This window comes from Schistocerca cancellata, chromosome 3, assembly GCF_023864275.1.
Source record: "Schistocerca cancellata isolate TAMUIC-IGC-003103 chromosome 3, iqSchCanc2.1, whole genome shotgun sequence".
NCBI lineage: Eukaryota > Metazoa > Arthropoda > Insecta > Orthoptera > Acrididae > Schistocerca > Schistocerca cancellata.
The window spans coordinates 776,530,205-776,556,033 of NC_064628.1; positions in this window are offsets into that span (position 1 = coordinate 776,530,205).

The window sequence follows — 25,829 nt, forward strand, 5'->3', positions numbered from 1 at the left end:
TCCGAAATCACATTTAGGTAAAGTAGTCATATCAGGTTATTGTTTACTTACTCTCTAGATAGATTGATAGTTGAAGAGTTGTATTGACAGATGCAAAGAATAGTGAAAGAGTAGGCAGCGGTGCAGAAAACTAAAAGAGAAATAGCACCACTACAGTTCGAGGCCCTATGCTCGCTACGGCACATATTCACTTAGAGTAGTGAATCCCCTGAGGACATTAATAGCTGCACATAAATTTTAGTTTGTGACTTAATGGCAAATTTAGCGGAAGTGCGTACAGAAATTGAGCTAGCCATGAACATGGATGTATGTCATTCTTAGATTTGCGAAAGATCTTAAATTTCCGAACAGTCAAAAAGTGTTTATAGTCAAAGTTTTCTCCTCGTGGCGACAAAGACCTACCGCGTCTGTCCCAGTCCCAATGTCGATTATTGTCAAGTTCGCGCGCCTGGCGATCTCTTGTTGCATCCCGTAAATGAAACAAATTATTTTCTTCAAAGCCCTCTGCTATCCGTGATTCTAAATTTCTTCTGCTGTCTTTTCCTACGATTTCGCCTTCAATTTGTTTGACTTGCTTTCGTAATGCCTCAACTTCCCTTTTAACGCGTTCGTTAAATTTTCCCTGATTTTCAACATGTTTATTTATGTTCTGATACTCTTCGGTTTCTGCAAATGGCAATGGTGCTGTGTCATCTGAATCTTTGTCCCCATTTAAACTAAGACTTGTCAGTTTATCTGAAATCTCCTCAACTCTTTCCGATAAATCACCTATTTGTTCTTTCTGTTTATTTACGTCTTCCGTAAGTGTCGCGACTCGCGTTTCAGTATTAACGCATTTAGTAGTTAACTGTTCATACTGTTGTGTTAGGTTATTTAATCTGTCATTTGGTACGGATTCCTCGATTGTCTCAAATATTTCTTCCTTATCTTTTGCACGGTGTAAATTTAACTCTGAAAATTTTTGTACTATCGCGCGATCTCTTTCTTCCTGTTCTCTATCCTGTTCCCTTTGTCTAATCTCTACTGCAACTAATCTATTATTGTGAGCATTCAGAATCGGTTGTACTTCTTCTCTGATTTCTTTCTTTAATTCATCTTTCATGTTTTTGAAACATGTCCCTATTCGTGAGTCTAACCGTGTTTCCATTGTTCCCATATCTGTTTTTAATTCAGATCGTAACTGTGATCCCACTGTTTCCATATCTGTTTTTAATTCAGATCGTAACTGTGATCCCAGAGAGTCTAACCGTGTTGCCATTGTTCCCATATCTGTTTTTAATTCAGATCGTAACTGCTCCATTGTTCCCATTTCAGTTTTAAATTCAGATCGAAAATTTAATATTGCACTCATCAACTGCTCCATATTAACTTGTTCGAGATTCCTTTCGCCCCTAACATTTCCCACAAAACCAGCTTCCTTCGTCATGGCTGTAAAGCTATCTGTGTTCGATACTATTCCAGAATCTTCTATCGTTAATCTCGTATTCTGTGAACTTTCTGATTGAGAAAAATCTTGAACTGGTTCCGGACTGTCTTCCCGACTTATTACATCGTTTTCCACTTCATTATTCATCACACTGTTCTCCTGTGTTGGCGAGTTCGCCATGTTAACAATTTCGTCATTCTCACTATCCATCATTTTTGCCTTTTTCATCGATCGCGTAATCATTTACAAAACATACAACTCGTCACTATATGAAAATTACACACAATGACACTTTATCACCAACAATATCAGTCACACGAAATGCTTCCTTCAAACACGATTAACGAACAATAGAAGAATGACAATCACCAAATCTACACATGCAAAATAGACTACAATTACTAAACTACAAATTACTACAACAATACTACTGTCTACTATTTTTGCAATCAGAAGAATTCCAAGGGACGATCCGAAGCAGCGGTCGCCACGTGCATGGGGGCTAAATTAATTATTAATGAAAATATTTTTTTATTAGGTGTAAGTCCGATTACACAAGTCTCGTAAACGGCTGGCCCTGACTAGTTTTAGTACGCAATCTGACTGCTTAGAATGACAACAAAGAATGTAAGAAAATTTCTGTTAGCACTATTAATTAATTAAGTCCCCAGCAACTATAAAACCTACGAAACAACAAACACAAGTGTAGCTGTTCTGTATGTGGTAGTATGACTCAACGCACATCTGGCACGGTTCTTCTTCAACAAGACAAGAATTTTTAAATACCAATTATACTGACGTGATAAAAGAAAATTAGAAATACTATAATTGTGCAAGAAAACCAAAATTCCACTCTAATACAAGAACACACGCCAGATGCTTTGTTGACTGAACCTGTAATGACACATTATTCAGGTCGTCACTGAAAGAATAAAAGAAAATACCTCCATATATATTGACGAAATGCAGTCTGACCATTACAATATCTCCATTAGAACAACATCTGCTAGCTCTCCCATCAAACCACTGCATAAAACATGGAACAACACTCTCCACTACCACATCTCCCTCTGACTTCACGACAAGCAGTGTCCACCACAACTTCTCGGCCAGCACTGCTTGCCGCTACGTCTCAATAATCACTGCCAGTGGAGGCGGCGGAACAATACTCTCTGGCGCGATCTTTGGCGCTGTGGCTCAGTGTAGCCACCTTTCAATAATAGCATTAAATTTATAGTATTGTCTTCAGATGACGAGGTTATTAACTAAGTTATGGTATCCAAAGATATTGCCTACTAATGTCACATTTGACACGGAAAGTAACAGTTGACTGAACATCAATGAAGAACACATACACTGCTGGCCATTAAAATTGCTACACCACGAAAATGACGTGCTGCAGACGCGAAATTTAACCGACAGGAAGAAGATGCTGTGGTATGCAAATGATTAGCTTTTCAGAGCATTCACACAAGGTTGGAGCCGGTGGCACCACCTACAACGTCCTGACATGAGGAAAGTTTCCAACCAATTCCTCATACACCAACAGCAGTTGACCGGCGTTGCCTGGCGAAACGTTGTTCTGATGTCTCGTGTAAGGAGGAGAAATGCGTACCATCGCGTTTCCGACTTTGATAAAGGTCGGATTGTAGCCTATCGCGATTGCGGTTTATCGTATCGCCACATTGCTGCTCGCGTTGGACGAGATCGAATGACTATTAGCAGAATATGGAATCGGTGGGTTCAGGAGGGTAATACGGAACGCCGTGCTGGATCCCAACGGCCTCGTATCACTAGCAGTCGAGATGACAGGCATTGTATCCGCATGGCTGTAACGGATCGTGCAGCCACGTCTCGATCAATGAGTCAACAGATGGGGACGTTTGAAAGACAACAACCAACTGCACGAACAGTTCGACGACGTTTGCAGCAGCAGGGACTATCAGCTCGGAGACCGTGGCTGCGGTTACCCTTGACACTGCATCACAGACAGGAGCGCCTGCGATGGTGTACTCAACGACGAACCTGGGTGCACGAATGCCAAAACGTCATTTTTTCGGATGAATCCAGGTTCTGTTTACAGCATCATGATGGTCGCATCCGTGTTTGGCGACATCGCGGTGAACGCACATCGGAAGCGTGTATTCGTCATCGTCATACTGGCGTATCACCCGGCGTAATGGTATGGGGTGCCATTGGTTACACGTCTCGGTCACCTCTTGTTCGCATTGATGGCACTTTGAACAGTGGACGTTACATTTCAGAAGTGTTACGACCCGTGGCTCTACCCTTCATTCGATCCCTGCGAAACCCTACATTTCAGCAGGATAATGCAAGACCGCATGTTGCAGGTCCTGTACGGGCCTTTCTGGATACAGAAAATGTTTGATTGCCGCCCTGGCCAGCACATTCTCCAGATCTCTCACCAATTGAAAACGTCTGGTCAATGGTGGCCGAGCAACTGGCACGTCACAATACGCCAGTCACTACTCTTGATGAACTGAGGTATCGTGTTGAAGCTGCATGGGCAGCTGTACCTGTACACGCCATCCGAGCTCTGTTTGACTCAATGCCCAGGCGTATCAATGCCGTTATTACAGCCAGAGGTGGTTGTTCTGGGTAATGATTTCTCAGGATCTATGCACACAAATTACGTGAAAATGCAATCACATGTCAGTTATAGTATAATATATTTGTCCAATGAATACCCGTTCATTATCTGCATTTCTTCTTGGTGTAGCAATTTTAATGGCCAGTAGTGTATTTCACATGTGTGAATGGAGCTCTCTGTGATGCCACTTCAGGCTTTACGACATCGTTTATGCATCTTGACGTGGCTGGAGGAAACTGTATAAAGTTGATCGATTGTGTGGCTCTATAGCAAGAAACACAATTGCTGTGTTGGTGTTGGATGAAGAGTTTTGGAAAATGTGGTGTTTCTCTTCGATAGAAGAGGTTGCTAGAAATTCCGCTACTGTTGCACCTAATTTATATATGCTTATGATTTCAGAATTAACAAAAACTTTGAAAATCATGAAAAGGAAACTACTGAATTCGTGGTGGCTCCTATTTGGGCGATAAGAGAGGGTTTCAGGGATGTTCAACAAACTTGGTATGAGACAGCACGCGAAAAAAGACGTAAATCACATGAGGGATCAATTTAAGCTCCAGCATTTGTCTTCATAGAGTATTAGAGAAATAATTACTCCTTAGTACGTATTCAGTGTCCAAAGGCTACTGTGAGAAACTTAAAAAAGTTTACACCTAGAGAGAAAAGATCTTTTTTCAGCTCTACATATGAGTCTCGCAGTTTTCATCCCGTGCGACGTTCAGTGGCTCGAAGGTTATTTAAGATTATAATTTAGGTTATGCAGAAATAGGGGCAGGTAACAGTAGTGGCATAGTACCTAGGAACCTATAGCGTAAGATTACACTAAGCTAACGAAATAACGTGAATGTAGAGGTGCAACAGCGTACCTTTGATGAAAAGTGGGGATTGCGAGAGCTCATATTAATTTTGTGGAATGGGGAACGGTGAGGGCAATTGAACACAATTTGTTACAAAAATAAAACTCGGCGGCCGGCCGATGTGGCAGTGCGGTTCTAGGCGTTTCAGTCTGGAATCGCGTGACCGCTACGGTCGCAGGTTCGAATCCTGCCTGGGGCATGGATGTGTGTGAAGTCCTTAGGTTAGTTAGGTTTAAGTAGTGCTAAGTTCTAGGGGACTGATGACCACAGATGTTAAATCCCATAGCGCTCAGAGCCATTTGAACCATTTTTAAAACTCGGAACAACGAAAAAACTGAATTCATTAGTGACGCAATATACTAGTACCACCACATAATAATAGGTAGCTAAGCTACTCCCTGCAACCTGTGTAACTGAGAGAGTATTGTGTGTGCGAGATTTTAACGATTTACTTTGTTCTCAAGTAGGTAACGTTCAGGTACGTGCGAATACTATTAACATTCTAGTAGTTTTTGTCAATGACTGGCAGCACGAAAAAACGCAGAAACACATCGCAAACTGAAGGTACAACGTTAGTGGAAGATTCTAGAAGCTATATCCATTTGGCTTTTTGAATCGTAAGGAGAATAGCAGCGAACGGTAAACTATTTTTGTGATTTCACGACTTGCTACCCCTGCCCTACCCTAAGAACGCTCTTGTGAAGATGTGACCATATTTCCTCCTAGGAAAAACTGATATTTTTGACGTTTTGTCACATTTTATAATTTATTGATTGATTAATTCCGTCCAAAGTTTCGTATCGATGCTTTGAGACTATACATCATTTGGTTAATTTACACATACAAAATTTTACTTCTAACGGAAAAGAACTTAATGCAACTGATTTAACTTATCGGCGATAAAACGTGACATGGAGCGCTGTTTTGAAACGAGTTAACTTTTGCAACCGAATGGAAACATTGTTACAAATGTGACGCGCTTATCCACGTTTGTTCTGTGAATGCAGATCGTGCAAAGGCCGCTAGTCGCTCTCTACCGCATCAAGACAGAACACAGACTCTAATGGTCCACCCACTGGTGTCATCTGTAGACGTCCACGCAGAGGCAGTACTCAAGTCGAGGGTGCGAGTTTAAACCCTCATGCTCGAAGTTTCGCTTCTCCCCCCTTCTGGTATGTTTGGCCTCTATTTCTAGATGAGACAGTGCTGTGGCAGCTTTGTTAATTCCACTCTGATCGATGGTATAAAACGTTTTATAGTAAACATTCTGGGATTTACAGCGGCTCTTTTCACCACTCCAAATCTGCTAGCACTTCCCGCAGTGAAACCTAAAACTGCATCATAGACACCAAGTACATTAAGTCCACTGATTGTACTTTTTGAGCCTCTAATCCAAATTAAATTACACAGACTTTATCCGCATTCTTTGGTTTTTCCTTGAAGACACATTCTCAGTAAATCAGGGTTTGCAAAAAAAAAAAAAAAAAAAAAAAAAAAAAAAAAAAAAAACATGTCTGTGGGCTTAACTGCATTGATAACGGTTTCTGATAGTGAGTGACTATGTGAATATGTTTCATTCCTTGCGTTGTACTTAACATTATTCATCTGTGGGGCACAGATTATGCTCTTGTGTGCCCAGTGTATGAGGTAATGGGTGAGTTGTGGCGCCCTGAAAATATTCTAACTTCGGAGATGGCTGTGGCTTCTCGGCGGCCACGTGGTGCAGAACATTAGGCGGGGGGGGGGTTCAGGCTGATCACGTGGCCGGAAATTCCTTGGTGACACTGTGTTGATGAAAGAAGCTTGTATGCTGAGAATGCCAATGATGGCGGACTTTGTGAAACCATCATGGCAGACATTTCACAGTTCGGATAGAAATTAATAGTAGGCAGATGAATCATGATACCTCAAAAAGAAACATGTACATTACCATTATTTGCAAAACGATTCTGATGGTGTAATCAGATTTTCAGTATCTTTATTAGTTTAAAGTTAAGTACCTGATGATGAATTATACAAGTAACACCCAGCAACGAATTTCCAAAATCTAAACGGTCCACCCGATTTTATCGATAGACGTGTTTTTAGAAAACTATTAGTGTAAACCTAGACTGGTATAAATTACACACATATAACTTGAATAATACATGAATTATGGTCAAAGTGGCTGATTACCATTGATCGCGTCAGGCCATAAGTACTCCACAGTTACACGAAAAAACGGTAGCAGCATGCTTATAAATATATTTATTCGTCTGTGTCTTTGTTTATATCCGATATATACTATTCATGAAGAAATTGGTCAAATATTTACTGTGTTTTAGAAAGCACAGAGACATTAGGCTACTGGCCTACCTATTGTTTCTATTCCTTTGATATATATTTATTTAATTTGCTTATGTCTTTAATAATGTGTGTTCGAGAGAGTTTATGGTTCAGCCGTAGGAATATTTATGTAATTTCATGTTATTTAAATGTAAATCCAGTATTTCGAATGTTTTTCATTATGTTTGTGAGTGTGCGTTGGCTTGGAGACATGGCGGCAGTGCTCTAGCCAATCACAGCGATCGTTGCAGAAAGGACACGTGGAGAGACTGTATGGAAGTGGGGGAGGAGGATCGTTTAGAGAGAAGACAGGGACAGGACGCAGAGGGTCCTGGACGGTACGGCACGGCGGATGCATGGTCGCAGGAAAGACTTGGAATGGAGCAGTTTGCGCGAGGTCACGAGCGATAGAAATATTTCTTAGTGCCGACTTGTGTTCTTGTGAGATCTCCGTGGCTTCTGCAATGAAGAAATAGTACGTGTTTGGAAGTGAATATCTTGCGAGCTATGTTGTTGTTCGTAACTCATTACGTGAAATAGGAATCTATTCTTTCCCTGTTATTCAACTTATATTTTATTTAATTGCTGAACCATCGACATCAATAAGTGTTTTACAGTAATAAAGGGCATTCTTAAATGTACTTCTGCTATCATAACCATCATTTAAAGTCGTTAAAATAGTACCTGCAGAATTTACTTAAATGCAATCTTTCATTTCTGAATTACTATGTTGCATTAAAAATCCGCAATTGCCAAGTGATAGGAAGCTTCGACCATTTGATTCACGTGTCTGTTCATATTGTGTACTGTAGACTCAGCAGTATTTGGCTTGTAATGTTGCTACTACATAGCCCAGTCCCTAGACAACGAAACCTGCCAAAACTTTCAGTATTTCAGCTCTGAGTGAGAGGGTACGTAGCTGAGGGCCATCACAACACCCCACATCATTTCATCATTATTTGAAAGCCCGCAAGTGGATAGTTCGTAAAAATAAACTGCACACCAAGCTCGTCCTACTGCCTCTGAATTGTTTGTATTCTTCCCAATAGCTCTCCCCTAAAAGTACGTAAGAGAATCAATTTCTTTAAGAGTGAGCCTGCTTCTCCTTTAACAAGCCACAAAGGCTACGAGCAACCCTTTCTTCGATGTGGCCCACACATTCTGAACTTCCTATTGGAGTATTACGTGCTTTATTATCTACAACAACTTTGAAAGAATTTGAGCCCCATTACTATTTCCCAAATGTCTGAGAAGGTGGGCGTGGCTGCAAGCGCAGAAGTAAGCACATTAATACTTTAAAGGCATTTCGATCGCTACTGTCAAGATAAAATTTGAACACAACATATACCAAACTCTGCATATTACGAAATAAATTTTTTTTGAAAAATCGATTTTTCGAACTCAAATCCACGACATCCGCCCCTACGGTAACTGATTACACGCATGGCAGCGACTAGGGTGTTAAACGCGCGGTCTCCCGCTTATAGCGGAACAGTGCAGCCGGTCTACCCCGGCGCAATCACTCGACTTCACTCTTGCGTCTCCACTGGTCAGCCCGAAACCCTTCGCCCGCCGCGCATTGTTTGCGCGAGCCGAAGGTGCACCGAGTGCTTCGTCTGCGCATCTTAATACTAAAATTGTTAAAAGAAAACGATAATAGAAAGAATCTGAACAGTGTGTGTGATAGCTTACTACTGAGGACTGCTGCGGTAGTCTCTGTATATAGAAGGCAATGTCCCGACTGGCTGACTCACTCACGCCCAACCCAAACCGCTAATGATAGAAACTTAAAATTTGCAGGGGGTGTTGATCCTATGCTGTAGGCGTCATTTAAGAAGGTATTTTTCGAAATTCCACCCATAAGGAGGTGAAAAAGGGGAATAAATGTTTTTTGAAAAATGTCCCTATTAAGGCAATTTTGAAGCTAGACGTATGGAAATCGGTATTTGGTTTCTCGGAGAGAAATTAAGAAATGTGTGTTCAGCTTTTTTGAAATTTAACTCCTATGGGGTTAAAGTAATGCCTGAAAGTTTTTTGAAATTAAATCATTATTAAAGCACTACTAAAGTATTTTTAAAGCTAGATCTATGAAAATATGTATTTGACTTCTGCATTTGAAGTAAAAAAAAAAATGTCTGTTTCAGTGTTACTGGAAATTCAACTCCTAAGGGTGCGTTTTATGGAATATTTTATTACAAAAGCATTTTAACAGCTGAATCAATAAAAATTTGAATTTGGCTACTTCGTTTGGGATAAAAAATAAGTGTTTCGCTGTTTTTGAAAATTGAACCCCTATGGGGGTCAAATAGGGGATGAATGTTTGTATATTTCATTGTGCAATCATCTTTGAAAATAAATCTATGAAATTTTGTATTAGGTTACCTGTTAGAAATAAAAAATACACATTTCACTTTTTTTGGATACTCAGCCTTAAGGGGATGAAGTGGGAGGTATGAAATGTTCTATGAAAATATTTCATTGTGAAAGCATTTTTAAACTTATATCTGTGACAATTACTATGTGACTTCTCAGTCAGAAATAAAAGAAAAGAACCTGTTTCACTGTTTTTTGGAAATTGAACCCCTAAGGGGGTGGAATAGGGCCAGGCTGATTCAATGACTCATCATCGCTCGTACCGCTACGGACTGAAACTTGAAATTCTGATAGGGTGTGGATATCATACTGTAGGCATTGTTTAAGAATGGATTGTTCGAAACTACGCTACTAAGGGTGTGAAATAGGGGATGAAAGGCTTCTTGAATAAATGTCGCTATTACGGCAATTTTGAAGCTAGAAGTACGAAAACTGGTATTTGGTTCCTCACTCAGAAATGAATAAATACGTACGTCTTTCAACGTTTTTGGAAACACAACCACTAAGATGGACAAATAGAGGATGGAAATTTTTAAGAAAATATTTCTTTGCATTAAAGAGGTTTCAAAAGCAAATATATGAAAACTGGTATTTCATTTCTCGGTTAGTTATAAAGAAATATTGTACGTAGGCTGTTTAGGTTTTTATGTTGGTAACATCACCTAGCGCTCTGTATGAAAATCACTGGCTGTGCTGTGTGAAGTCTGTGGCTGGTGGGCATTGTTGAAATAGTCGCTATTGTAGTGTTGGGCAGTTGGCTGTTAACAGCGCGTAGCGTTGCGCTGTTGGAAATGAGCCGCCAGCAGTGGTGGATGCGGGGAGAGAGATGGCGGAGTTTTGAGAGCGGATGATCTGGACGTGTGTCCATCAGAGACAGTAAATTTCTAAGGCTGGATGTCACAAACTGATGTATATATATTATGACTTTTGAACACTATTAAGGTAAATTCATTGTTTGTTCTCCATCAAAATCTTTCATTTGCTAAGTATGCCTATCAGTAGTTAGTGCCTTCAGTAGTTAGAATCTTTTCTTTAGCTGGCAGTATTGGCGCTCGCTGTATTGCAGTAGTTCGAGTAACGAAGGTTATTGTTAGTCAGGGCCAATCTTTTGTAGGGATTATTGAAAGTCAGATTGCATTGCGCTAAAAAAAAAGTGTTGTGTGTCAGATTAGTGATGATCAGCATAAGTAAAGAGAGAAATGTCTGTGCACGTTCAGTTTTGCTCAGCTGTTTGAAAATCAAATAACGTAAGATGTTTAACAGCACAATCATTCATAAATTTTTCTAAGGGGACGTTTCATAATATGTGTTAGGAGATGAAATTTCTATGGAAATACCACCTCAAGAGCACAAAAGGCATGATTAACGAAAATCTTGGACTCCAGCTACCAGAATCGTTTTTTAGTCAGAAATACATTCGGCAAAGAACATGCTTCTACAGAGTGTTTAAAAAATGACCGGTATATTTGAAACGGCAATAAAAACTAAACGAGCAGCGATAGAAATACACCGTTTGTTGCAATATGCTTGGGACAACAGTACATTTTCAGGCAGACAAACTTTCGAAATTACAGTAGTTACAATTTTCAACAACAGATGGCGCTGCGGTCTGGGAAACTCTATAGTACGATATTTTCCACATATCCACCATGCGTAGCAATAATATGGCGTAGTCTCTGAATGAAATTACCCGAAACCGTTGACAACGTGTCTGGCGGAATGGCTTCACATGCAGATGAGATGTACTGCTTCAGCTGTTCAATTGTTTCTGGATTCTGGCGGTACACCTGGTCTTTCAAGTGTCCCCACAGAAAGAAGTCACAGGGGTTCATGTCTGGCGAATAGGGAGGCCAATCCACGCCGCCTCCTGTATGTTTCGGATAGCCCAAAGCAATCACACGATCATCGAAATATTCATTCAGGAAATTAAAGACGTCGGCCGTGCGATGTGGCCGGGCACCATCTTGCATAAACCACGTGGTGTTCGCAGTGTCGTCTAAGGCAGTTTGTACCGCCACAAATTCGCGAAGAATGTCCAGATAGTGTGATTCAGTAATCGTTTCGGATCTGAAAAATGGGCCAATGATTCCTTTGGAAGAAATGGCGGCCCAGACCAGTACTTTTTGAGGATGCAGGGACGATTGGACTGCAACATGGGGCTTTTCGGTTCCCCATATGCGCCAGTTCTGTTTATTGATGAAGCCGTCCAGGTAAAAATAAGCTTCGTCAGTAAACCAAATGCTGCCCACATGCATATCGCCGTCATCAATCCTGTGCACTATATCGTTAGCGAATGTCTCTCGTGCAGCAATGGTAGCGGCGCTGAGGGGTTACCGCATTTGAGTTTTGTATGGATAGAGGTGTAAACTCTGGCGCATGAGACGATACGTGGACGTTGGCGTCATTTGGACCGCAGCTGCAACACGGCGAACGAAAACCCGAGGCCGCTGTTGGATCACTTGCTGCACTAGCTGCGCGTTGCCCTCTGTGGTTGCCGTACGCGGTAGCCCTACCTTTCCAGCACGTTCATCCGTCACGTTCCCAATCCGTTGAAATTTTTCAAACAGATCCTTTATTGTATCGCTTTTCGGTCCTTTGGTTACATTAAACCTCCGTTGAAAACTTCGTCTTGTTGCAATAACACTGTGTTCTAGGCGGTGGAATTCCAACACCAGAAAAATCCTCTGTTCTAAGGAATAAACCATGTTGTCTACAGCACACTTGCACGTTGTGAACAGCACACGCTTACAGCAGACAGACGACGTACAGAATGGCGCACCCACAGACTGCGTTGTCTTCTATATCTTTCACATCACTTGTTGTTGAAAATTGTAACTACTGTAATTTCGAAAGTTTGTCCGCCTGAAAATGTACTGTTGTCCCAAACATATTGCAACAAACGGTGTATTTCTATCGCTGCTCGTTTAGTTTTTATTGCCGTTTCAAATATACCGGTCATTTTTGAAACACCCTGTATGATCTTACTTAGTGTGAAAAGTTTAGAAGTTGTAGTAATTTGTGAACAACATAAAAATTCTGTTAAAGAAAGACAAACAAGAAAACAAAAAAATTGGTGCAATCCATGCAGACTACGCGAGCGAAGCAGCGGGCGCTAAACCAGTAGCCAAAAAAACTGAATTATATACAGAGAGCGGACAAACAATTTGCCAAAAAGTGTAGGGCAGAAAGACAGCATGAAACGAAGGAATTTGAATGTAGGAACTAAGGGTCGCAATTGCGTGTTTTCCGCACTTCGGGAACGTAACTGAAATCTGACACGTGGACGTCTTTACTCAAAATCGAATTCAATGGACGGATAACGTATGCTTAAACAAAATGTTTGGGCTAATCGATCGTCACAACGAGCACAAGAAAGCTTAAAGTATCACATACACTTATACCGCACTTACCTGACGTACCCTACACCGCTTTTTTTAGAAATGGAAACAATAACGTGCGCATGTTTCATGTTTCAATGCGTCCTAAAACGCAAAAGTAAGTGAAAAATGAGTAGTACACAGACTTGCCTCTACTTAATCAACGTAAATATGTGGTAGCAAATGTTCAAGCTGACCACTGTTTTCACGCTGGCATAGCGCCGTAATTATTCAACTGCAGCCCCTAGTCCCCATATTCAAATTCCTTCGTTTGATGCTGTCTTTCTGCCCTACACTTTTGGTCTAATTGTTTTTCCGCACCCTGTATGAAGAAATATTAATAAATGAATGTATTCCCCCACCTCAGTCATCTCTTACGTCATACTGCAGCTAATATTTACTTTCTCTATAACGAAGTGAGGCTTGAGATGGAACATTATGGTTCCCAGAGTCATGAATGTTGTAACTTACAGAACTTTACATAACCACTGCTGCTGGAAGACTGTAACGATTAATCACACAGCCGGCCGCGGTGGCCGTGCGGTTCTAGGCGCTTCAGTCCGGAACCGTGCTGCTGCTACGGTCGCAGGTTCGAATCCTGCCTCGGGCATGGATGTGTGTGATGTCCTTCGGTTAGTTAGGTTTAAGTAGTTCTAAGTTCTAGGGGACTGATGACCTCAGATGTTATGTCCCATAGTGCTCAGAGCCATTTCAACCATTAATCACAGACAATATGCAACTTATTTTCATGGCTGATATTTCAAGCGAACATGCTGATCAAGAAGCAATGCCACTAGCCTTTCTTCGAAGAAGCCTTACACTTTCCTCGACGTTTGTGGTCACGCATTGTCTTGGTGACATTACATGTGGAGTTGCCTGAAAGAGGGTGGCACCTTTTCTTCTAAAACCTGCCTGACACCACAATTGTTGTTCAGAACAGGGGAGAGTGCCATACCTTGTCACACTTCTCAGACTTCCGCCTCTAGCCAGCCCTGTAATAGACGTTTCATATGGTTTAAAAGCTGCCCATCACAAACGAAAACTTCCAACCTTTGCTAATTTCCGCGTTTTCTAACTCGCGAGCACCCCGCTAACATATTCTGTGTCCAGTGGGGCGAAATTTTAGCTAGTCGTGTAGAGAGGTCTTGGTCAAGCTCTTTGGTGAACAGAGTCTTGGTCAACGATAACTCTCTGCGGTCACGTGCCGGTAACGGACAGTGTGTCTTATCGCACGCTGGTGATGTCACACGTGACGTCATTATAACGTCACATGCTATATCGAAGACGACAGAGACCGCATATCGATTTTTCTGATGGTTCGAGACGCTTAACTGCGGTAGCCATTTTTGCAGACGAATTAAAGTAGCAGCTCATTATATCCTCAACTGGTGTATTCACTGATATTTTGGAAACTACTGGTGTCTTTATTTTCTTTGAAAAGTATGAACCTGCCAACTTTTGGAAAAAAACAAAATGAGCTCACAATACCCATTGTAAACGATAAAATTGGAAACCACAAATGCAACGGTACAGTGGCTCAGGTAGTTACTAGTAGAGAAATGGTGTTGTTAATCCTAAGCATTGACATTTTTTTTCATCCTTGTACAACACTGGATGCTTTCTTTGCTAGAATACCAGCACTTTACATCACATTTACTCTAGTATTCGCCTTTCTGAACTGTTATTTGACTGATATGTACCATTTGTCAATGCATTATGGCATGTTATGTCTGATTCATAATTCTCTGTTGCCTATTTTCTAATATATTTCATCTTCCTCCTCCTCCTTAGTCTCTTTAATGTCACCGTGGGTGTCGCTGTTCAGCCTCTGGAGATTGTTGTTATATAAGCGCTTCTGTTACGCCGTGTCTGCAGGCATTCTTCATGTGTTGCTTTGGAAATACTGCTTTTTGATGCATTTAATTGTGTCCATTATTCTTGGCCTCTTATTACTGAGTAATTTAACTGTGGTGCATGTCTATTGTTCACGTATTGCCCGCAGAAGAAAACAGTATGTTCTGGGCACCTTCTTCACCATATGTGCGCTTGAGTGCGTGGGATACTGTCGGTGTTCAGTTAATAAATGTACAATACCGCGGCTGGGATCGATGTAATGTTACTTAATATCCGTCACATGCTACGTCACGTGACGTAGCATGTGAAAGTTGCTGGATTTAGACGGGTTACTCCTGTAACTGAAATATCAGATCTGAAGATGGTTCTGAATGAACCGAAACTGGTCATATGAATAAAACAAAAATTTGCAATCAAGACGGATTTTAAGTAGCATTATAAAATCACTGATTGCTGTTATCCCATAAGGCATTATGTCTATTTTTGCAAATGGGACCGATGTGTTTATTTCTCAACCGCTCCATTATGCCAGGGAGGAAGTAGTGGAAGGGTCTACGGCCATTATCACGTACACCCGACTCATATTGCCATGTATCCAAACGCCAACTTGAAAGGTGTCGTTTGTATCGGTACATCAGATTTAGGAAAACCACGGAATACCTAAACCTGGACGGCTGGACGCGGATATGAACCGCCGTCCTCCCAGTCTAGTTTGCCACCTAACTCGGTTGCTACAGCAGGAAGAGGCTTCACTGTTGCTTCTCGTATTTCCAAGCACTTCGTAGCTGATATCCAGTTAGCTTCCTCTCATCACTGTCTGTCGCGCTGCTGAACGAGGTCAGACGGGTGGTGTCATTTTCAAATGAAGAAATTCCAGAACCAATTTGACGTCAAATGAAAGACAGAGTTATTGTCTACTATGGTCATAATCACTGTAGGGGTCAGTATTTGTGGGTTGTGTAAGGTCCACCCATTTCATGAGTTTCATAAATTCCATATAGTGTATATGAATGTGTGATAGTGAGAGGTGGCATGAGCCCCCTCTCATATTTCTATCTTACGATTCTCCTCTCTAATTGCATGCGGTGGAAAGTTTCTATTCCTTGACACACAGACTTCCCACGCAGCGTCTCTCGTCACCTGGGTGGTCCGGTGACAGGCGGGTTCTTCTGATTTTGAAAGGGTAAGCCTGAAACGTCCCCTTTGAACAATTTATACACGACTGTGCTTAAACTGACACACAATATTTTTAGCGCAACGCAATCTGACTATCAAAGTTCCCTGCAAAAGAATGGCCCTGAGTAACATTAAACTATACCTTTCAAAAATCACTTACCTCACAAAAACCTTCATTACTCGAACTACTGCAATACAGCGAGCGCCACTACTGCCAGCTAAATAAAAGATTCAAACTACGGAAGGCACTAACTACTGATAGGGATAGTTAGCAAATGAAAGATATTAATAGAGAACAAACAATGTATTTACCTTAACAGTCATAATATATATATATAGTAGTTCATGACAAATTACAAAACTCCGCCAACTCTCTGCCCACATCCACCACTGCTGGCGGCTCACCTTCAACTGCGCAACGCTACGCACTGTTAACATCCAGCTGCCGCTGCCCAACACTACAATGGCAGACAACAATGCAAACTAGCCACGGACTGCACACAGCACAGCCAGTGATTTTCATACAGAGCGCTACGTAACGTTGCCAATAAGAAAACATAAACAGCCTACTTACAAGCCGACAGGTGTGAGGGAGCCGAGTGAATGCTTTCCAGACACAGACATTGTCAAAAGACACGCCCGCAGGGGCCTGAAGTAGTGGCTGGGCTAGAGGTTCCGTTACTTCGCAGAAACTTGGCGAAAACACTTTCTGGCGGGCTACCAGCGAGGCGTGGGAATGACTTGTGTACCCAGGCAGTTGTGGCGGGAAAATTCCCGCGCTTTCTGCGAAATAGTAACTGTGATTGGCTTGCTCAGGGCATAGCTCCGTGACGTAGCAAAATCAGCGAAGAAATTGGCGCCAAGAATCTCCATTGGTGGAATGGTAGTGTTCCGGCAATAGAGTGGAATTTTCCGCCGGTTTTCGAGTTGCTGATTGGAAAGGTTAACCACGGTCACTGTCGTGGGGGCGGGAATGTTCTGTGTTCGGTTTTGTACGGGTGCTCTTGGAGTAGTCGGCTCTCGCCTGTCGGTCGGAGTAGGTTACAAGACTGAGCTTTCGCTGCTCTGGACAGCCTGCTTTCCGTTGGCTGTCCAATATACTTTTATTTAATTGTAACTGTTTGACGAAGTTGCTGAAGTTTCGACTTCAACGTAACTTTCCGAGTACAGTTGGCAATTGAGCGTTCTGCGTACAAGCGGCCTATGTTGTCTGTCTGAGCAGTTTTGGCTAAAGTTGACTGTATCGGTGTTACAGTGTGACTTCGCTTGTTAAAATCAATCACTGTACCGTCAGTGATTGTGTGGCGAGCCTTCTTCGTCTCCCTCAGAGGCGCATTTGTATTGCTAGGACGTATTTAGTCTGGAACAACCAAACCAGGATAATTCGTTTTGGGCTATACTCGCAACATTATCATCACCACGACAGGACGTCGAAGCAACCAGCCATCGCCTCCGGTACGCCAGATCGTGTTCTGGTAGTTAAGAAGACAGTTTGGTAATGTATGTCCGCAGCACCGGCAGATAGGGATTTTCCTAGGTGATAATCAGAGCTCAGCAGAGCGAGCCTGTTCGTCTTTTTCTAACTTTGTTCTGTCTGGGTAGCAGCAATTAATGTTGGGTTAGCTGTGCGTCTCTCTTAAGATTTGAGTGGCAAGGAATTGGCTCCACATACCACTTCGTCATAAATCTCAGAATCTAGATTAGGGACAACTTCACCTTCACAGCGTTTGTTTGAGTATCCAATTTGAGCCAATTTGATGTATTATAAATGTTTCATGTGTTTTTGTTTATTATTTTGTGTTTAGAATAGGGGGGCTTAGAGCATCATTTACATATGTAGATTCTAGAAGAGTTTAGTGTTAAATACACTGCTAGCCCCAGCACCTCGCATAAAATGGCGACCCTTAGCCTCGGATCTTTCCTGCGAATCACTGATAAGCTAACAGTGTTCTTAGTAGGAACATTCAAATTTTTTCCTCTGTTTTTTTAATGATTAGTACCCAAGTTCATTTTCTTGTAGTTCCGTGATTAGTTTTTATTAGCGGCGCATGATTAGGGTTTTTGTTTTCAGTGTATATATTTTTTGTTTGTTCATTGTTTTTTTTGTGTTACTTTGATGTGGTGTCTGTACCACATCACACTTTGTCGGGTTTGTGTGCAGTTTCTGTACCACAACAAATCGTGCTTGTAGTTACAGCGTTGGAACGGCGTTGTTGAAATTTTATGTCTATGTGGAAAAATATTGGGAGTAGATGATTTATATTGTGAATTTTAGATAAATTTGATTTTTCATGAATGATCACGAAAAGTAAGGCACGACTATTATCGAGCGAAACTGAAACAAAAGAGGATAGCATAATGGATAAGAGGCAAGTTACTGACGAGGATAGGTTCGGAGATGAGATGGGCACATATTTAGCAGCACAGGACGACAGGGTCATTGATGAGGAAGGTGATTTGGACGTGATCTTAGAGCAACGTCGCGACAGTGATTATGATAGTGAAGTGGAGGATGGAACAGAGACAGGCACACAGGTCGAGACGATAGCAGAAGTTTATAGTCAAACGTACGACTCCAGACAGAAGCCAGCTCGGTCACGTCAGAGCTCTAGCGCACAGGTGTCCAGAGTTACATCACCCATGTGTGACGAGATCAAACTGATGACATTAACCCAATACTAAGCTTCCTACGATCAATGAAAGAAGAAGCTGATGAACAACGTAAGAAGGGGAAGGAAGAAGCTGACGAACAGCGTAAGAAGGAAACTCAGGCAATAATTTCGCATATAGGGAAAATTCGTGGGGAATTACTAACAATAAAGAAAGAATGTGGAGAAGCAAAACAAATGTCATTGGTAGCACAAAAAGTAGCAGGCCTAGCCAAAACGGCAGCAACAGGGGCAATGAAAATCGCAAAAGTAACTTCTCAACTCGCAAGTCGCTTGCGACGTGCGACACAAGCCCACTCAAAATCGCTAGCGTTCTTAAAAACTGAAGGTAATATCGCGGTTACGAACATCACGACACGAATGAAAGAAGTAGAGAGTCGAATAGCAAATCTAGAGCGAAACGGGTACACGAGCACTGCGCGTTCGGATACCAATGATGGAGTACACAGAATTGTGTCTCCGAGGAAAAGCTCGCCGTGCTCTAGCCCAGTGACAGGGTGCGCAACTAACAGTGCATACGCAGAAACAGCGAGTAATAGCTCCAATAATTGCAGCCCACTTAGAAGAGTGAATGCTGAATGCCACTCCCACTGTGATACAGAGGTAGCACATCACAGTTATCAGCAAGATAGATCAGGACACTCAGCAGACGTGCAAGTATCGGAAACGAGTGACAACACCAGTGCGAGGATCAGACAGGATTTTGATCCCAATCACTTCCTGTCGATACTAAAATTCCAGAAGTTCAGAGATAATGGAGGGTCAATGCATCCGAAGAGCTGGGTGATGCAGTTTACAAATTCATTACCGTCGTCATGGCCAACCCAGGCAAAATTAGAATTCATGTGTGGACACATCGAAGGCCAAGCCGCGGAGAAGATGCGGGGTGTGGCAGCGACGTGTCGGACTTATCAGGAATTTGTTGGTGCATTTCTGCGGAACTACTGGTCAAAGGAAACGCAAGATAGGATTAAAGAGGAAATAATATTTTGTCCTGAACTGGAAGTGTCCGGGCATAGGAGCGCAACCAAATTTTTTGATGATTTACTCAAGAAGAATCAGTTTTTAGATAGTCCATATAGCAACGGAGAAATCATTAAATTTTGTTTTTCCAAATTGCCAGTTAGGTATCAACAGATACTTGTCGGGAAGTGTGGATCTGACATAGAAGCATTCAAGAGTCTATTGCGCGAGCTCGAAGTAGTCTTTGATAAACAAGACGCAAAGGACAGGAAGGAGGCGCAAAATAACAAATACCACGGGCCAGCAAGGGAAGACAACAGATCGCATAATCGCACTGGTCAGTTAGGAAACCAGGGTTACGGAAATCAAGGTTACGCTCTTCAAGGTTTTGAAAACCAGAGACACGGAAACCAGAACGTCAGGGAACAGGGTCATGTTAGACAAGGAAGCGGGGAACAGGAGGAATAACGAACGGCAAAGCGACCGTAATTGGAGAGAGCGAAATCAAGGACAACAGGAGAACCAGGAGACTGAAATTAGACCTGAAAATCCAAAATGCACGCCAGAGGAGGGGGACTCTAACAAGGGATTGGCGCTAGCCCATAGGACTCCACCACATCTCTCACACAAAGAAGTTCATGGAATAATAGTAGTTTAAGTAATGTACATAGTAGAATAGGCAAATATATGAACCGTTCTTCGGGGAACAATAATCGTTGCATTAATAGATCAAGATTGTTAAAGTATTAACACGCTGCGTTGGCTTGTAAAAGAATTTACTGCTGCTATCCTCTTTTTGTTTATGTTCGCGACTTCCAATGTCGATGGAGTAGGAGACACTACCTTTTCATGAGCAATGTTTTTGTCCTTTCCTGTCTGGTGTCCATGTTGAGGGATAATGATGAGTAAGGAGACGTCGCACAAACGGGCGCATACAAGAACGTGCTTTTAGAAGCGTTCTGAGAAGTCGTGATACGCTCTATAGCGGCCACAACCACTTCGTGAGACGTTCATACCAATGCCTGCAGGCATGCAACAGTGCACTGCAAGATTGTGGTATATTGCGTGATTTCGAGGATGAATATGGGTAGTATAGTTTTTATAGTGATGCGCCAGCATCGTTGTCTTGCAAGTCGGGGTGAACCTGTGAGCGTTTGACTCCAATGGAGCCCTAGACGGTAGAAATGCGGGCATAAAGCCTACCATGCCAATGTGCTGGTTGGGGATTTAGCATGCTGTTTGCGACTGTCACAGATGAATAACCAGGGACTTATACTTGGATATTCGTGACATACTGTGTAGCTGGCGTGTGGTGGGCGACTGAATCCTCAACAGGAACCAGTCTTGGCTTGGTCATATTACATTGCCTCTGGAAAGGTGCGCTTTCATTGCTAAAACTGCATCACATACAACATTAAGTTCAACTATAAATTTATTGTCTTGTGTAGCCATGGCTAACCTAGTCTCCGGAGTTTCAGTGAGGCATAATGAAAACTCGGAGGTCATGTCGTACGGCGCGCACATCACTGTCGTCAATAGCAGCGAGCAGCGAGACATCTCAACGTAACAGGAATTATATAAGACTATTGTATAAGGTAAACAAAATAAATAAATAAATAAAAACAGAAAGAATGAGAGTACTATATACTAGGATAAGTTAAACTTTAGGATTTAACAATAGCTAGATCCTTAATATTGTGGGGGTTTTCTAGCATAAGTGTTTGGCGCGCACCTGTTGGGATGCTATGTTTCAGGTCACCGAACCACAGACCCCAAGTGGAGGGACGACGGGCGAGCGAATGCAGAATAGTTGCATGTTCTTTATAAGTCAGTAAAACTTCCACCTGCATAATCACCTAATTTATTCAAAAGACATAGAATGTAGATCGTTGGCAGTTGGTAGTTAACTCTTGAGCATGTCTACTGTCGCTCTATATAAGTAATAGTAATATAAGTGCGGGCCCGCACATTTAGTTGTTCATCCAGTATAGCGTCACACACCATGTACAGTAGTGAGATCGGTCTCTACACAAATATCAAGATAGATTATTTCCATGTCTAGATTAGATACACCAAGATTTGGTTATAATGATAGCCGTAGATTGATAACTATAAAATTAAAATAAGAGTGTCTGAAATGACAGACCATAAATGTATCGTTATGTAAATTTATTATAACATAGAAGGTCATGGGAAAAACTTAGGCATAAGGTTTTTGTCAGAATTGTACAGATGACGGGAATCGTGGCATTGCAGAGGCCAGGCGGAGCAAAAACAAGAGGTCATCGGCTACCTGCAAGAAGGAGAGCGTCAGCGCGCCACCTGACGTGAAGGGCGCGAGAGCATCAGGTACTACAAGCTGACAGTCACCGGGCCGTATACCTGAGGGATTAGGCGGCAGACAGCCCTCGCCGGGCCACAAGCGAAAGTGAGGCTGGCCGTTGACACTGACATGCGACCCACACGCGACAGCCAGCTAGCTCTCCGGACGCGGGAGCCGTTTGGAGGGATTCCCTGCGGCAGACCACGTTGTCGTGAGTACACGAAGAAGATCAAAAATGGTGTCATAACCGGCGTCTCATGTGCCTCAGGACAGAAAGGGACGCTATATACTCACCTGTTTGGGTTTATACAACTCACTAGCATTGGCCGATCTGCATACACAAAGCAGTATCGTGCCACAAACTCTAACAAATGAATTGTCTCATTTCTAACTTCTCCTCTCTATTAGAGAGCAGTTGTAACAATCGTCGCTACTAGTTCGATCCTGTATGGATGACCTCACACACTTGTGGAGTCACTCGACATGCCATCATCCCTCGTCGAACTGCAATATTGGGAAACGTAAAGTACTGTCCAGCGAGAGAAGAGATCTAGACTAGTGATGTATCCTAACAAGTAGACCTCAGAGACAATTAATCGACGTGAGGAGAGCCTATCACAGTGTCTTCCTACCGTACTGCCATGATCATATCCGTGGGTCTTGCTGCAATCTCAACAGAGTACTTCAGATGCTCCAGCACACCCTATTGCTGTTGCAACAACGTAGCAACAACACCCGGCGTTTAGCCCTATGTGATGTCAGTACTGTGGAATTTGTGAAGTGTTTCAAATATTTCTAACAATATGATTTAGTGCCTCATTCTCAGCACAGTCGTGAACATTGTGCAATGTGCACGCACAACTTGATGCCCCATGAACCTTGTTTTTTTTCTTAAATTTCTTTCTCTAGGGTTGTTTCTGTAATGTATGTTATACTTTATATGTGTTTGTGTTTTACACTGTAATTCTTATGTAAGTGATAGAGTAGGGCGCACAAATTACTGTATTGTTCTCCACACCATGTTTTATTTTTGGATTTTGTATTTATTGTTGTGTGTATGCACACAGTGTGCCTGAAGTCCCCATAAACTGAAGCAGATACCACCACTGTCATTGTGAATGGACCATCAGATCAGGGAACATTTTGTAAAGGACATTCTTGCTGCAGGGAGACAGAATGAATCGGAGGTTGTAATTAGATTCTGAAAGCTCACAAAGAGATTGTTAACTTAAATAGTATCATGTGTGAGTGAGTTCAGGTTAGTTTAATGATACAAATTGCTGTAACATCTTGGGCGTTTAATTGCGGAGCACTCCAACTCTGATTGTAAAGAATAAACGGCTCCATATTTGGCTCACATGCCCGGGCCATATTTAGAGTGTGAATGTCTGTGTGCATCAGTGTTTGGAAGGGGCTCCCTGGGTATGGATGTGTGATGTGAGTGTTAGAGTTACATATTAAGAAGGTATTAAGAAGGTGAAGTTGGCTACATCATAAATAATCCTCCCTCTATGAGCTGCATTTTTCAGTTGCAGTGATTTTCTTTATAGAGTGCGGCATGTGGAGTCAGTTTGCAAGATTGTTCTTGGGCGATTGACTCACTACCTTGCTCCTAAGTGAGCCAACCGCTCACCAATTACAATCTAAAATGGCGTAGGGGCAATGAGAGGTGGCATGAGCCCCCTCTCATATTTCTATCTTACGATTCTCCTCTCTAATTGCATGCGGTGGAAAGTTGCTATTCCTTCACACGCAGACTTCCCACGCAGCGTCTCTCCTCACCCGGGTGGTCCGGTGACAGGCGGGCTTTGGTGATTTTAAAAGGGTGAGCCGACGGGTGTGAGGGAGTCGAGTGAATGCTTTCCAGACGCCGACATCGTCAAGAGACACGCCCGCAGGGGCCTGAAGTAGTGGCTGGGCTAGATGTTCCGTTACTTCGCAGAAACTTAGCGAAAACACTTTCTGGCGGGCTACCAGCAAGGCGTGGGAATGACTTGTGTACCCAGGCAGTTGTGGCGGAAAAATTCCCACGCTTTCTGCAGAATAGTAACTGCGATTGGCTTGCTCAGGGCATAGCTCCGTGACGTAGAAAAATCAGCGAAGAAATTGGCGCCAAGAAATTACATTGGTGGAATGGTAGTGTTCGGCAATAGAGTGTAATTTTCCGCCGGTTTTCGAGTTGCTGATTGGAACGGTTAACCACGGCCACTGTCGTGGGGGCGGGAATGTTCTGTGTTCGGTTTTGTACGGGTGCTCTTGGAGTAGTCGGCTCTCGCCTGTCGGTCGGAGTAGGTTACAAGACTGAGCTCTCGCTGCTCTGGGCAGCCTGCTTTCCGTTGGCTGTCTAATATACTTTTATTTAATTGTAACTGTTTGACGAAGTTGCTGAAGTTTCGACTTCAACGTAACTTTCCGAGTACAGTTGGCAATTGAGCGTTCTGCGTACAAGCGGCCTATGTTGTCTGTCTTGAGCAGTTTTGGCTAAAGTTGACTGTATCGGAGTTACAGTGTGACTTCGCTTGTTAAAATCAATCACTGTACCGTCAGTGATTGTGTGGCGAGCCTTCTTCGTCTCCCTCAGAGGCACATTTGTATTGCTAGGAAGTCTTTAGTCTGGAACAACCAAACCAGGATAATTCGTTTTGGGCTATACTCGCAACATTATCATCACCACGACAGGACGTCGAAGCAACCAGCCATCGCCTCCGGTACGCCAGATCTTGTGTTGGCAGTTAAGAAGACAGTTTGGTAATGTATGTCCGCAGCACCGGCAGATAGGGATTTTCCTAGGTGATAATCAGAGCTCAGTAGAGCGAGCCTGTTCGTCTTTTTCTAACTTTGTTCTGTGCTGGGTAGCAGCAATTAATGTTGGGTTAGCTGTGCATCTCTCTTAAGATTTGAGTGGCAAGGAATTGGCTCCACATACCACTTCGTCATAAACCTCACAATCTAGTTTAGGGACAACTTCACCTTCACAGCTTTTGTTTGAGTATCCAATTTGAGCCAATTTGATGTATTATAAGTGTTTCATGTGTTATTGTTTATTATTTTGTGTTTAGTCTTAATAAATCATATTGTTATTTTGGACAGAACTTTCATTCTGTTAATCGGTGGAGCAACCCTATCATTTCTCACTGTTGTTGTTGTCTTCAGTTGTTGTCTTCAGTCCTGAGACTGGTTTGATGCAGCTCTCCATGCTACTCTATCCTGTGCAAGCTGCTTCATCTCCCAGTACCTACTGCAACCTACATCCTTCTGAATCTGCTTAGTGTATTCATCTCTTGGTCTCCCCCTACGATTTTTACCCTCCACGCTGCCCTCCAATACTAAATTGGTGATCCCTTGATGCCTCAGAACATGTCCTACCAACCGATCCCTTCTTCTGGTCAAGTTGTGCCACAAACTTCTCTTCTCCCCAATCCTATTCAATACTTCCTCATTAGTTATGTGATCTACCCATCTAATCTTCAGCATTCTTCTGTAGCACCACATTTCAAAAGCTTCTATTCTCTTCTTGTCCAAACTATTTACCGTCCATGTTTCACTTCCATACATGGCTACACTCCATACAAATACTTTCATAAATGACTTCCTGACACTTAAATCTATACTCGATGTTAACAAATTTCTCGTCTTCAGAAACGCATTCCTTGCCTTTGCCAGTCTACATTTTATATCCTCTCTACTTCGACCATCATCAGTTATTTTGCTCCCCAAATAGCAAAACTCCTTTACTACTTTAAGTGTCTCATTTCCTAATCTAATACCCTCAGCATCACCCGACTTAATACGACTACATTCCATTATCCTCGTTTTGCTTTTGTTGATGTTCATCTTATATCCTCCCTTCAAGACACCATCCATTCCGTTCAACT